This window comes from Lepidochelys olivacea, assembly GCF_965140295.1.
Source record: "Lepidochelys olivacea isolate rLepOli2 genome assembly, chromosome: 3".
NCBI lineage: Eukaryota > Metazoa > Chordata > Testudines > Cheloniidae > Lepidochelys > Lepidochelys olivacea.
Window position 1 is genome coordinate 56,964,594 of NC_140413.1, and position 12,980 is coordinate 56,977,573.

The following is a 12,980-nucleotide window of genomic DNA, read 5'->3' on the forward strand; positions in this document are numbered from 1 at the left end:
TGATTAAGGGCTGGGGATCAAATAATTTGGACACAAGATCTTTCCTCATCCCTTTTCTTTTTATGAATGAGGCTATGTTAAGAATGTTCACTTACATGGCAGTCTCCTATGAATGCTGATACAAATTTTGCAAGAAGGAGATGAGTTTGTTGCACTAATAATTGATAAAGTCATGCTATCTCTTTTGAACTACACTCTACAGAGTTACACTTACTATTTGAGTTTGAGATATTATTATAAAAATAATCTACTTCTTCTAATACCAACCATGCAGTCAGGCATTAAAGTAAAGGAGGTCTGGGAAGCTCCCTCATCTTGCTGTCTTTCTGGATTGTAGGAGCCCTGCTTTCATAGAACTCCCTCTCTTCTCTAGCTGGTGAAGTAAAGTCTCAACAGGCAGAGGAATCTAAAGTGGAAATAGCAGATGGAGCTGATGTCTGGCCCTCCCACCTTTCCCCCCAGTGGGTGGAACAACATAGTCACCTAACAGGTGTCTCACCTGAGTGTCCTCTAAAGAAAAATCTTCTTTCCCTTCCCTCTTTCAGGGGTAGAGGAACAGAATCCCCATCACCCACCAACCTTCACTCTTCCAGCTCCCTTTCCTCCCTGGGAATGTAGAGGGTGAGGCGAGAGGGAGACAAATAAATATGTAACACAGCATTTTGCATAACATTTCTCTCTTGAAATGCATTTTTAATCTTCTAAAATGCAGGGAAATTACTTTCAGCATTTCAAAATATCCATACCCTGCTTCGAATCCTCCATATTTTATTTGCTTTTACATCACTACAGATACTTATCTTAGGTAAATCCTCCATTCTGGTGGAAAATGGAGTGGGGAACAAAAGAGATGTGTCTCTAGCCAGATCTGTATTTTGCACAATTCTGATTTTCTCCTACCTGCAGAAATTAGCTAATTTTAGGTTTCAGAGTAGCCGCTGTGTTTGTGTGTATCCGCAAAAAGAAAAGGAGTACTTGTGGCACCTTAGAGACTAAAATTTATTGGAGCATAAGCTTTCGTGTGAGCTGTAGCTCACACGAAAGCTTATGCTTAAATAAATGTGTTAGTCTCTAAGGTGCCACAAGTACTCCTTTTCTTTTAGCTAATTTTAGATATTCTTCTTTTGTCCCCATCCATATCATCCCATTCACAGATTATTGGGTCAGAAAAGAGCCCTATGACAACCCAATATGACCTCCCATATAATACAGGCCATTGGACTTCCTTGAATTAATTCTTTGATTTATTTAAAAATTACCTGTGACGGACCATGGTAAATTGAGGATTAATTACCCTCACTGTTTAAAACTGGCACCTTATTTCCACACGGAATTTGTCTAACTTAAATTTCCAGTCATTGGACTGAGTCTGCTAAAATAAGGAGCTCATTATCAAATTTTTGTTCACCATGTACGTACTTAGAAACTATGATCAAATCACCCTTTAACTGTCCTGTAGTTAAATTAAATAGATGAAGCTCTTTGAGTCTCTTACAAGGCATAATTTCCAGTCCTTCAATTATTCTCATGGCTTTTCTCTGAACCCTCTCTAATTTATCAGCATCCTTCTTGAATTGTTGACACCAGAACTGGACACAATACTTTAGTAGTGGTTGCACCAATGTGAAATATGATAACAATATACTAAAACAATAAACCTCCCTACTCTTACTTGATATTCCCCTCTTTATATATTTAAGGATTACATTAGCCCTTTTGACCACAGCATTACACTGGCAGCTCATGTCCAGCTGATTATCTGCCATGACACCAAGTCTTTTCAGAGTCACTACTTCCCAGGATAGAATCCCCCTTCCTGTAAGTATGGCTTACATTTTTTGTTCCTAGATGTATATCTTTACGTTTGGCTGGATTGAAACACATAGTGTTTGCTTCTGCCCTGCTTACCAAGTGATCCACTGTAGTGACGACTCTGAAGCAGTGACCAATCCTCTTTGTTATTTATCACTCCTCACATGTGTGCCATCTGCAAATCTTATCAGTGATGATTATATGTTTTTTTCCAGGTCATTGATAAAAATATTATTTAATGTGGGGCCTAGAACAGAAACCCACTAGAAATACACCTGTTCAATGATGATTCACCACTTACAATTACATTGAGAGATGTCAGTTAGCTAGTTTTTAATCCATTTAATCTTTGTTAATTTCATATTGTTTTATTTTTTAAATCAAAATGTCATGTGGAACCAAGTCAAATGCCTTATTGAAGTCTATTACATCAACATTATTATCTTTATCAATCAAACATGTAATCTCATTAAATATATATCCAGTTATCAAGCTAGTTTAACAGGATCTATTTTACATAAACTCATTTATATTGGCATTAATTATATTAACCTTGAATTCTTTGTTAATTGAGTCCCATATCAGCTGTTTCATTATTTTGCCATGGATCAGTCAGACTGACAGGTGTACAATTACTGTGTGACAGACTACACCCCTGTGCTCACACCCTACACACTGTTGTAATAATCGTTGTACAATATATGCCATATAAGGTATCATTTGAAAACTCATAATTTGCTGGTCAATATTATCCGGATAAATATATATGATAACATTGTATGTGAAGTTATAAGATTCCCCTACTTGATATTATTAACACATTTTCCAAACCCCACAGCCCTGCCCTGGCAGAAGTCAGCAAATAGTTCTGTCCTAAACAAAGGGATGTGTGCTTGCCTTAATTTGAATTTAAGCAATAAACAGAGTCATGAAGCAGGAAGGGAAAACAAAGGAAGCTCAAACAGGTGAAAAAAAAACAGCAGGGAACTCTTTGTCTACTGGATCTGCTAGTTCTGAGCTGGAAATATTTTTCAAGAGGGGGATTGAAACAATAAAAAGGAGAAGCAAACACCAAGACTCCCCTCTCTTTCTTTTTGTGCTTAGCATCTCTGTACCTGAGAAGACAAAAGAAACAGCCACTGGACTCTGGGGGAGGAGTCCTGACCTATAGAGGTTAGTCAGCAATCTTGCTGGAAGCATGAGGTGAGAAATTTTGCTTGAATCTAATATAGTTGGTTAAGGTAAGCACTAGAAAGCATTTTATCTTTACAGTAGAACCTCAGAGTTACGAACACCTTGGGAATGGTCACCTGCACATCTACCAATGTGATATATGCCATCATGTGCCAGCAGTGCCCCTCTGCCATGTACGTTGGCCAAACCAAACAGTCTCTATGCAAAAGAATAAATGGACAACTGACACCAGTAATTGTAACATTCAAAAACCAGTAGGAGAACATTTCAATCTCCCTCGTCACTCAATAACAGACTTAAAAGTGGCAATTCTTCAACAAAAAAACTTCAAAACCAGACTCCAACGAGCAACTACAGAATTGGAATGAATTTGCAAACTGGACACCATCAAATTAGGCTTTAATAAAGACTGGGAGTGGATGGGTCATTACAACAACTAATTTCCCCACATTAATTTCCCTGTACTGTTACTCACAGTACAACTGTGAACTGTTGTCAACTGTTTGAAATGGGCCACCCTCATTACCACTACAAAAGTGATTTTTCCTCCCTTGATATTCTACTGTTAATTGAATTGTCTTGTTAGCACTGACCCCCACACTCGGTAAGGCAACTCCCATCTTTTCATGTACTGTGCATATATATACCTGCTACTGTATTTTCCACTCCATGCATCTGATGAAGAGGGTTTTAAACCATGAACGCTTATGCCCAAATAAATTTGTTAGTCTCTAAGGTGCCATAAGAACTCCTCATGGTTTTTGCTGATACAAAAACTGATAACATGGCTATCACTCTGAAACCTGTCTGAAAGATTTGTAACTCTGAATAAAACATTGAGTGTTCTTTCAAAAGTTTACAACTGAACATTGACTTAATACAGCTTTGAAACTTTAGTGTGCAGAAGAAAAGTGCTGCTTTTAACCATCTTAATTTAAATGAAACAAGCACAGAGTTTCCTTACCTGACGAGGCTTTCTTCTGGCAACTCATGGAAGTTACTAGATCGCAGGCCCTGGTTCTCATGGGAGACTTCAATCACCCTGATATCTGCTGGGAGAGCAATACAGCGGTGCACAGACAATCCAGGAAGCTTTTGATAAGTGTAGGGGACAATTTCCTGGTGCAAGTGCTTCAGAAAAGCAGACTTTGACTCCCCCAGGGAACTGATGGGCAGGATTCCCTGGGAGAACAACATGAGGGGGAAAGGAGTCCAGGAGAACTGGCTGTATTTTAAAGAATCCTTATTGAAGTTACAGGGACAAAACATCCCGATGTGTAGAAAGAATAGTAAATATGGCAGGCGACCAGCTTGGCTTAACAGTGAAATCCTTGCTGATCTTGAACACAAAAAAGAAGCTTACAAGAAGTGGAAGATTGGACAAATGACCAGGGAAGAGTATAAAAATATTGCTCGAGGATGCAGGAGTGAAATCAGGAAGGCCAAATCACACCTGGAGTTGCAGCTAGCAAGAGATGTTAAGAATAACAAGAAGGGTTTCTTGAGATATGTTAGCAACAAGAAGAAAGTCAAGGAAAGTGTGGGCCCCTTACTGAATGAGGGAGGTAACCTAGTGACAGAGGATGTGGAAAAAGCTAATGTACTCAATGCTTTTTTTGCCTCTGTCTTCACGAACAAGGTCAGCTCCCAGACTACTGCACTGGGCAGCACAGCATGGGGAGGAGGTGACCAGCCCTCTGTGGAGAAAGAAGTGATTCGGGACTATTTAGAAAAGCTGGATGACCACAAGTCCATGGGGCCGGATGCGCTGCATCTGAGAGTGCTAAAGGAGTTGGCGGCTGTGATTGCAGAGCCATTGGCCATTATCTTTGAAAACTCATGGTGATCTGGGGAAGTCCCAGACGACTGGAAAAAGGCTAATGTAGTGCCCATTTTTAAAAAAGGGAAGAAGGAGGATCCTGGGAATTACAGGCCAGTCAGCCTCACCTCAGTCCCTAGAAAAATCATGGAGCAGGTCGTCAAGGAATCAATTCTGAAGCACTTAGAGGAGAGGAAAGTGATCAGGAACAGTCAGCATGGATTCACCAAGGGCAAGTCATGTCTGACTAATCTAATTGCCTTCTATGACAATATAACTGGCTCTGTGGATGAGGGGAAAGCAGTGGACGTGTTGTTCCTTGACTTTAGCAAAGCTTTTGACACGGTCTCCCACAGTATTCTTGCCAGCAAGTTAAAGAAATATGGGCTGGATGAATGGACTATAAAGGTGGATAGAAAGTTGGCTAGATTGTCGGGCTCAACGGGTAGTGATCAATGGCTCCATGTCTAGTTGGCAGCCGGTATCAAGTGGAGTGCCCCAAGGGTCGGTCCTCAAGCCTGTTTTGTTCAATATCTTCATAAATGATCTGGAGGATGGTGTGGATTGCACCCTCAGCAAGTTTGCAGATGACACTAAACTGCGAGGAGAGGTAGATATGCTGGAGGGTAGGGATAGGATACAGAGGGCCCTAGACAAATTAGAGGATTGGGCCAAAAGAAATCTGATGAAGTTCAACAAGGACAAGTGCAGAGTCCTGCACTTAGGAAGGAAGAATCCCGTGCACCGCTACAGACTAGGGACCGAATGGCTCGGCAGTAGTTCTGCGGAAAAGGACCTAGGGGTTACAGTGGACGAGAAGCTGGATATGAGTCAACAGTGTGCCCTTGTTGCCAAGAAGGCCAATGGCATTTTGGGCAGTATAAGTAGGGGCATTGCCAGCAGATCAAGGGATGTGATCGTTCCCCTCTATTCGACATTGGTGAGGCCTCATCTGCAGTACTGTGTCCAGTTTTGGGCCCCACACTACAAGAAGGATGTGGAAAAATTGGAAAGAGTAGAGCGGAGGGGAACAAAAATGATTAGGGGACTGGAACACATGACTTATGAGGAGAGGCTGAGGGAACTGGGATTGTTTAGTCTGCGGAAGAGAAGAATGAGGCGGGATTTGATAGCTGCTTTCAACTACCTGAAAGGGGGTTCCAAAGAGGATGGATCTAGACTGTTCTCAGTGGTAGCTGATGACAGAACAAGGAGTAATGGTCTCAAGTTGCAGTGGGGGAGGTTTAGGTTCAATATTAGGAAAAACTTTTTCACTAGGAGGGTGGTGAAACACTGGAATGTGTTACCTAGGGAGGTGGTGGAATAGCCTTCCTTAGATATTTTTAAGGTCAGGCTTGACAAAGCCCTGGCTGGGATGATTTAGTTGAGGATTGTTCCTGATTTGAGAAGGGGGTTGGACTAGATGACCTCCTGAGGTCCCTTCCAACCCTGATATTCTATGATTCTACCTTGTCAAATCTTTTTTTAAACTTTCCTTTTATTTTTAGTGGTTTATATTTAATACAGTACTGTACTCTATTTGCTTTCTTTTTTGTCTCTGCTGCTGTCTGATTGCATACTTCCAGTTCCGAATAAGGTGTGTGGTTGACTGGTCAGTTCTGAGGTTCTACTGCATTTTTCTTGTAACCATTTCTGACTCTTATGCCTCATTACTTGTACTCACTTAAACTCTATCTCTTTCTAGTAATAAACTTGTTTTAGCTAATCCAGTGTGTTTAAGCATCTGGGTAACTCCATTGGTAGGTTTGGGGCATTTACAAAACTGCGATGACAGTTAGCAACTATAACATGAATTGTAGAATGAATCCCAGACTATAGAACCAAAAGCTTTCCATAGAAAAAACAATAATAAATAGAAGCTTATAGCTGAGGAAGTACAGATTTGGAAAGCATAGTAATTATTGGAATAAATTGTCATTTCATTTATTTGCTTTTCTATCGTACATATTTCTATATTATCTGAACACCAAACCATAGGAATTTCACTAATCTAAGCCATTAAAAATCATGAGATTTTAAAAAATAAACATGGGTTTCTTTTTATTTGTCTTCTTTTAAGCTTACAGGGTTCATGTCTTCAAGCTTTACTATGCAAACATGAGGTCTGGAAATTTACTTTTATACAAAATGAAAGCTCATACTGTCATGTAATCACAACTTAAAGTTGGGGCTTTAAGAAAAACAACCAATATCACAAGTCTCTATAAAATCATGAGCATGGGTATCACTGCCTTAGTACTGGAACATAATGAATTTATCTTCATCTTACCTTTTGTGGTAAGGAAGTATGACTAGTCCTGTTTCACAGATGAGGAGCTGAGGCAGAGACATTAAATGATTTGGTCAAGGACATGCAGGAAGTCTATGGTAGGGCCAGGAAGTCAAACACAATTCCCCTCAATCCCAGCCCTGTGCCTTAACTGCATGACCATCCTCAGCACTGCCAACTCCAAATGTTCCAAAATCATGAGACTGGCTTAAAAATAATGAGATTAAAATAAAATAAATACATTTTGGGGTCTTCTAGTTTTTCAACCTTCAGGATAGGAGAGGTATGTATATCACATTTTTTATGATTTTCTCTGAAGTATGAGGGCTAAATTTCTTTTTCTAAAAAAAGGAAAGCAGCGATTTGCAAATACTCATGACTCCAGATATTGGGCTTTAAGGAAAAAACAATTTTCATGAGACTTAAATGACAAATTTTAGTTGCCATTTTCTTCAAGCCTACTTTCTGAAGCATTTTTTGCTGCTGTTTCACATGGTAGGCCTGAACAATGAAGAGATAATGCATAGCTGGACAGCTGGAATCAGATGCTAGCACTGATGTGAGATCCTTGCCAAGATTCCTCACAGGATTCTCTCTGTTGAAAAGCCAAATCATCTCCACATGCAGCCAGCTCTATTCATATATTCCTCTCAGAGTTAGTGACCATAAATATTATAAAATCACACAAATCCAGATGGCATGGGTTATAGTTACCAGGCATCAACTACTTGTGAGTTCTCTCTCTTGTTCTGCAGCTTTGCACACATAAAAAAACCTAATTAATCTCCTCTAGTCCTATTGCGATTATTTTTAAGCCACGCTTCACCCACAGATATTTTCAACTCTTGGTGTACAAGAAGTGTAGGAACATAGCAAATTGTTGGTAGCAAATCAAAGATTTGGTCACTGTACATGTTTTCAGATGGTGGCCTTAACCCCTCCTAAAATAGAGCATCTTAATTTTTACATTTGAAGAGAGACTGTTTCAGGTATTTTACCTATATATTCTAAGTTGTTTAGATAAACAATTTCTGCTTAGCACATTTTCCTAATATGTACTGCTGCAAAAACAAGGGGAAACTGCTACTGAATCAAAGAACTGGAAGGGACCTTGAGAGGTCATCTAGTCCAGTCCCCTGCACTCATGGCAGGACTAATTATTATCTAGACCATCCCTGACAGATGTTTGTCTAACCTGCTCTTAAAAATCTCCAATGATGGAGACTCCACAACCTCCCTAGGCAATTTATTCCAGTGCTTAACCACCCTGACAATTAGGAAATTTTTCTCTAATGTCCAACGTAAACTTCCCTTGCTGCAATTTAAGCCCATTGCTTCTTGTCCTATCCTCAGAGGTTAAGAAGAACAATTTTTCTTCATCCTTGTAAAAATCTTTTACATACTTGAAAACTGTTGTCATGTCCCATCTCAGTCTTCTCTTTTCCAGACTAAACAAACCCAAATTTTTCAGTCTTCTGTCATAGGTCATGTTTTCTAGACCTTTAATCATTTTTGTTGCTCTTCTCTGGACTCTCTCCAATTTATCCACATCCTTGCTGGCAATGTGGTGCCCAGAACTGGACACAATACTCCAGTTGAGGCCTAATCAGCGTGGAGTAGAGTGGAAGAATTACTTCTTGTGTCTTGCTTACAACACTTCTGCTAATACATCCCAGAATGATGTTCACTTTTTTTGCAACAGTGTTGCACTGTTAGTTCATATTTAGCTTAAGGTCCACTATGATGCCCAGATCCCTTTCTGCAGTACTGCTTCCTAGGCAGTCATTTCCCATTTTGTATGTGTGCAATTGATTGTTCCTTCCTAAATGGAGTACTTTGCATTTCTCCTTATTGAATTTCATCCTTTTTACTTCAGACCATTTCTCCTTTGTCCAGATCATTTTGAATTATAATCCTATCCTCCAAAGCACTTGCAACCCCTCCCAGTTTGGTATCGTCCGGAAGCTTTATAAGTGTACTCTCTATGTCATTATCTAAATCATTGATGAAGATATTGACCAGAACCAGACCCAGAACTGATCGCTGCAGGACCCCACTCATTATGCCCTTCCAGCATGAATGTGAACAACTGATAACTACTCTCTGGGAACCATTTTCCAATCAGTTTTGCACCCACCTTATAGTAGCTCCATCTAGGTTGCATTTCCGTAGTTTGTTTATGAGGTCATGTGAGACAGTATCAAAAGCATTATTAAAGTTAAGATATACCATGTCTACCTCTTCCCCCCTATACACCCTGTCAAAGAAAGCTATCAGGTTGGTTTGACATATTTGTTTTTGACAAATCCATGCTGACTGTTACTTATCACCTTATTATCTTGTAGATGTTTTCAAATTGTTTAATTATTTGCTCCATTATCTTTCTGGGTATAGAAGTTACAGACTGACTAACTAATTCACTAGGTTGTCCTTATTTCCCTTTTTATAGACTGGTACTATATTTACCCTTTTCCAGTCTTCTGGAATGTCTCTCATCTTCCATGACTTTTCAAAGATAATCGCTCATGGCTCAGATACCTCCTCAGTCAGCTCTTTGAGTATTCTAGGATGCATTTCATCAGGCCCTGATGACTTGAAGACCTCTAATTTGTCCAAGTAATTTTTAACTTGTTCTTTCCCTATTTTAGCCTCTTCTGATCCTACCTCATTTTCACTGGCATTCACTGCATTAGACCTCCAATCATCACCAACCTTCTTGGTGAAATTCGAAAAATGAAGTCGTTAAGCAACTCTGCCATTTCCACACTTTCTATTATTATTCTCCCCCACCCCCCACATTGAGTAGTGGGCCTACCCTGTCCTTGGTCTTCTTCTTTCTTCTAATGTATTTATAGAATGTTTTCTTGTTACTCTTTATGTCCCTAGCTAGTTTGATCTTGTTTTGGGCCTCGGCCTTTCTAATTTTGTTCCTACATACTTGTGTTATTTGTTTATATTAATCTTTTGTAATTTGACCGAGTTTCCACTTTTTATAGGACTCTTTTTTGAGTTTTAGATCATTCACGATCTCCTGGTTAAGCCAGGGTGGGCTCTTGCCATATTTCCTATCTTTCCTACACGATGGGATAGTTTGCTCTTGTGACCTTAATAATATCTCTTTGAAAAACTACTAAGTATCTTCAATTGTTTTTCCCCTTAGGCTTGCTTCCCATGGGATCTTATCTACCAACTTCCTGAGTTTGCTGAAGTCTACCTTCTGGAAATCCATTGTCTTTATTTTGCTGTTCTCTCTCCTACCATTCCTTAGAATCATGAACTCTACCATTTCATGATCACTTTCACCCAAACTGCCTTCCACTTTCAAATTCTCAACCAGTCCCTCCCTATTTGTCAAAATCAAATCTAGAACAGCCTCTCCCCTTATAGCTTTCTCCACCTTCTGAAAAAAAACTGTCACCAATACAGTCCAAGAATTTATTGGATAATCTGTGCCCTGCTGTGTTATTTTCTCAACAGATGTCTGGGTAGTTGAAGTTCCCCATCACCACCAAGTCCTGTGCTTTGGATGATTTTGTTAGCTGTTTAAAAAAAGATTCATCCACCTCTTCTTCCTGGTTAGGTGGTCCTACCATGACATCACCCTTGTTTTTTACCCCTTTCAACAAGTCTGTCTCCTATTTCCCTCTCAACCTCACTCCAAGTGTATACATGTTTAATATATTATGCAACACCACTTCCCTTTTTTCCCTGCCTGTCCTTCCTGAGCAAGCTGTACCGTTCTATACCAATATTTCAGTCATGTGTATTATCCCACCAGGTCTCTGTGATGCCAACTATGTCATAGTTGTGTTCATTTACTAGCATTTCGAGTTCTTCCTGCTTATTCCCCATGCTTCTTGCATTAGTATACAGACATATAAGATACTGATTTGATTTCCCCCCTGCCCCAGTTCTGTCTTGTCTCTTCTTTATCCCTGCTCTAACAGCCCATGATCCCCCCAAATTTCAAACCTTCTCTCAGGTCTCCATGTTCTTGACCTACCTCTGTAGGCTTTGGTCACCTGCCCAATTTGAACCTCTGTACATATCTAGCTTCAAAAACTGAATTACTATTGCAACTAGTTCAGATAATTTCCATCAAATCATAAGACTCCTGATTATGATTTATTTTTAACTTTGACAATTTACTCCACGCTGTACAATACTCATCCAACCTAGTTAGTTATGTTTATTAGTGGTCTCTACAAAGCCCAATGGAGATCAGGACGCCATCCATTGCACTAGGCAGTCTGGAAATATAGAATAAGAGATAGTCCCTGACCCAAAGAGTATACAGTTTAAACACACAAAGGAAACAAAGGTTTGGATTGGGGGAAGGGCTATAACATACCGATAGTGAACAAAGTGATGATCTACAAACATCACGTTAGTACTGTAAGTTTTGGTTTTCTCTCTTTTATTTTTAAATTTTGAGTGGTGTTTCCTTGGGAATTGATTTAGCTAAAAAGAGACAAGGAAGGTGGAGAGAATATCAAAGGGAGGGAGCTAGGAAAAAAGGGAAGGTCAGTACAGGGGAAAGAATATCATGAGTAAAAGCTGTTAAAAACAGCAAAACAATCAGCTGCTAAAGACATCATCTAAGTTGGCCGGTCGCTGCTTCAGTAGCTTTCTTCTTAGGTATTGGGAAAAACTTTAACTATAACAGTAGTTAAGCTCTGAAATAGGCTTCCAACAGAGGTTGTGGAATACCTGTCACTGGAGGTTTTTAAGAAAGGGTTGGACAAACACCTGTCGGAGATGGTCTAGCTTTACTTGGTCCCTCCTTTGTACAGGGGGCTGGACTTGATGACTTCTCAGGGTCCCTTTCAGCTCTACATTTCTATGATTTTGTAAGTTTGCTCTGGCTGAATCTCTGGCTTGCTCCTCCCAGTAGTTTAATTTGTGCCCAAGATCACATGGCTGCAAGGACTTGTGGGGCTGCATAGTCCCTGGTACTTTCGGGGTGGAGAGTGGTCTTCTTTACAAAGTTCTGCATCTGGGAGTGCTAGGGAGAGAGGGGTACTGAGTCTCAGCTCCTCACTTCCCCATTTTCATATAGTTTATAAACAGACTGTTTAGTTGCAGAGATTAATCTTCTTAAAACTGTTAAAGATTGAGATTTGTGGTCATCCTTAGGTCCAGCAATAGTGAATTCTAAAATGCTGGACCAGGTCTTGAGAAAACCGAGGCACTAGCCTCTTTATCAAAACTCTGCTCACATTATAGGAAGGTATCATCAGATTTGTAGTTCCATGCATGCCTCAGGATTTCAAATACAACATGAGTCACAGCTGAATGTCTTGTTATTTCTACTTAACTCCACTGACAGAAATGTACAGGGGGAATTTTGCCTGAGTAAAGAGTGAAGGAGCGCACCCAAGAGCAGCACTGCCAACTCTTATGAATAACATGATTTTGGCCCTGACTGTGGATGATTTTGTGATGATGTGATAAACTGCAGCGTCCACATGGCTTTTAGACAGCAAACTATAGCTCTTCCACTGCCAGTATTTCTACTGTAGCTATTCCGGGGAAGGCAATAGGAAAGATGCTAATGTCAGGGATAGTATTTCTTTCCCTTACCTTAGCTTATCTTTCTGCTGTAGTACAGACAAGAGTTTGGTCTTTCCATGCCTTTTGATTAGATACATAATTTTTTACAGTTAAATCTGCACTAGTTGGAGTGTGACACAAGATCTCTAAAGGAAAACATTTACTAAATCTATCTTTCTATATATGAGAACGCATACCAGATTACTTAAAATCCTTGAAATAATTGTAACTATTGTCAGTAACAACTGTTTTATGGACAACACTTTCAGGGTGTTTCTCCCAAGTTTTAGTACTTGTTATCCACCCACCACC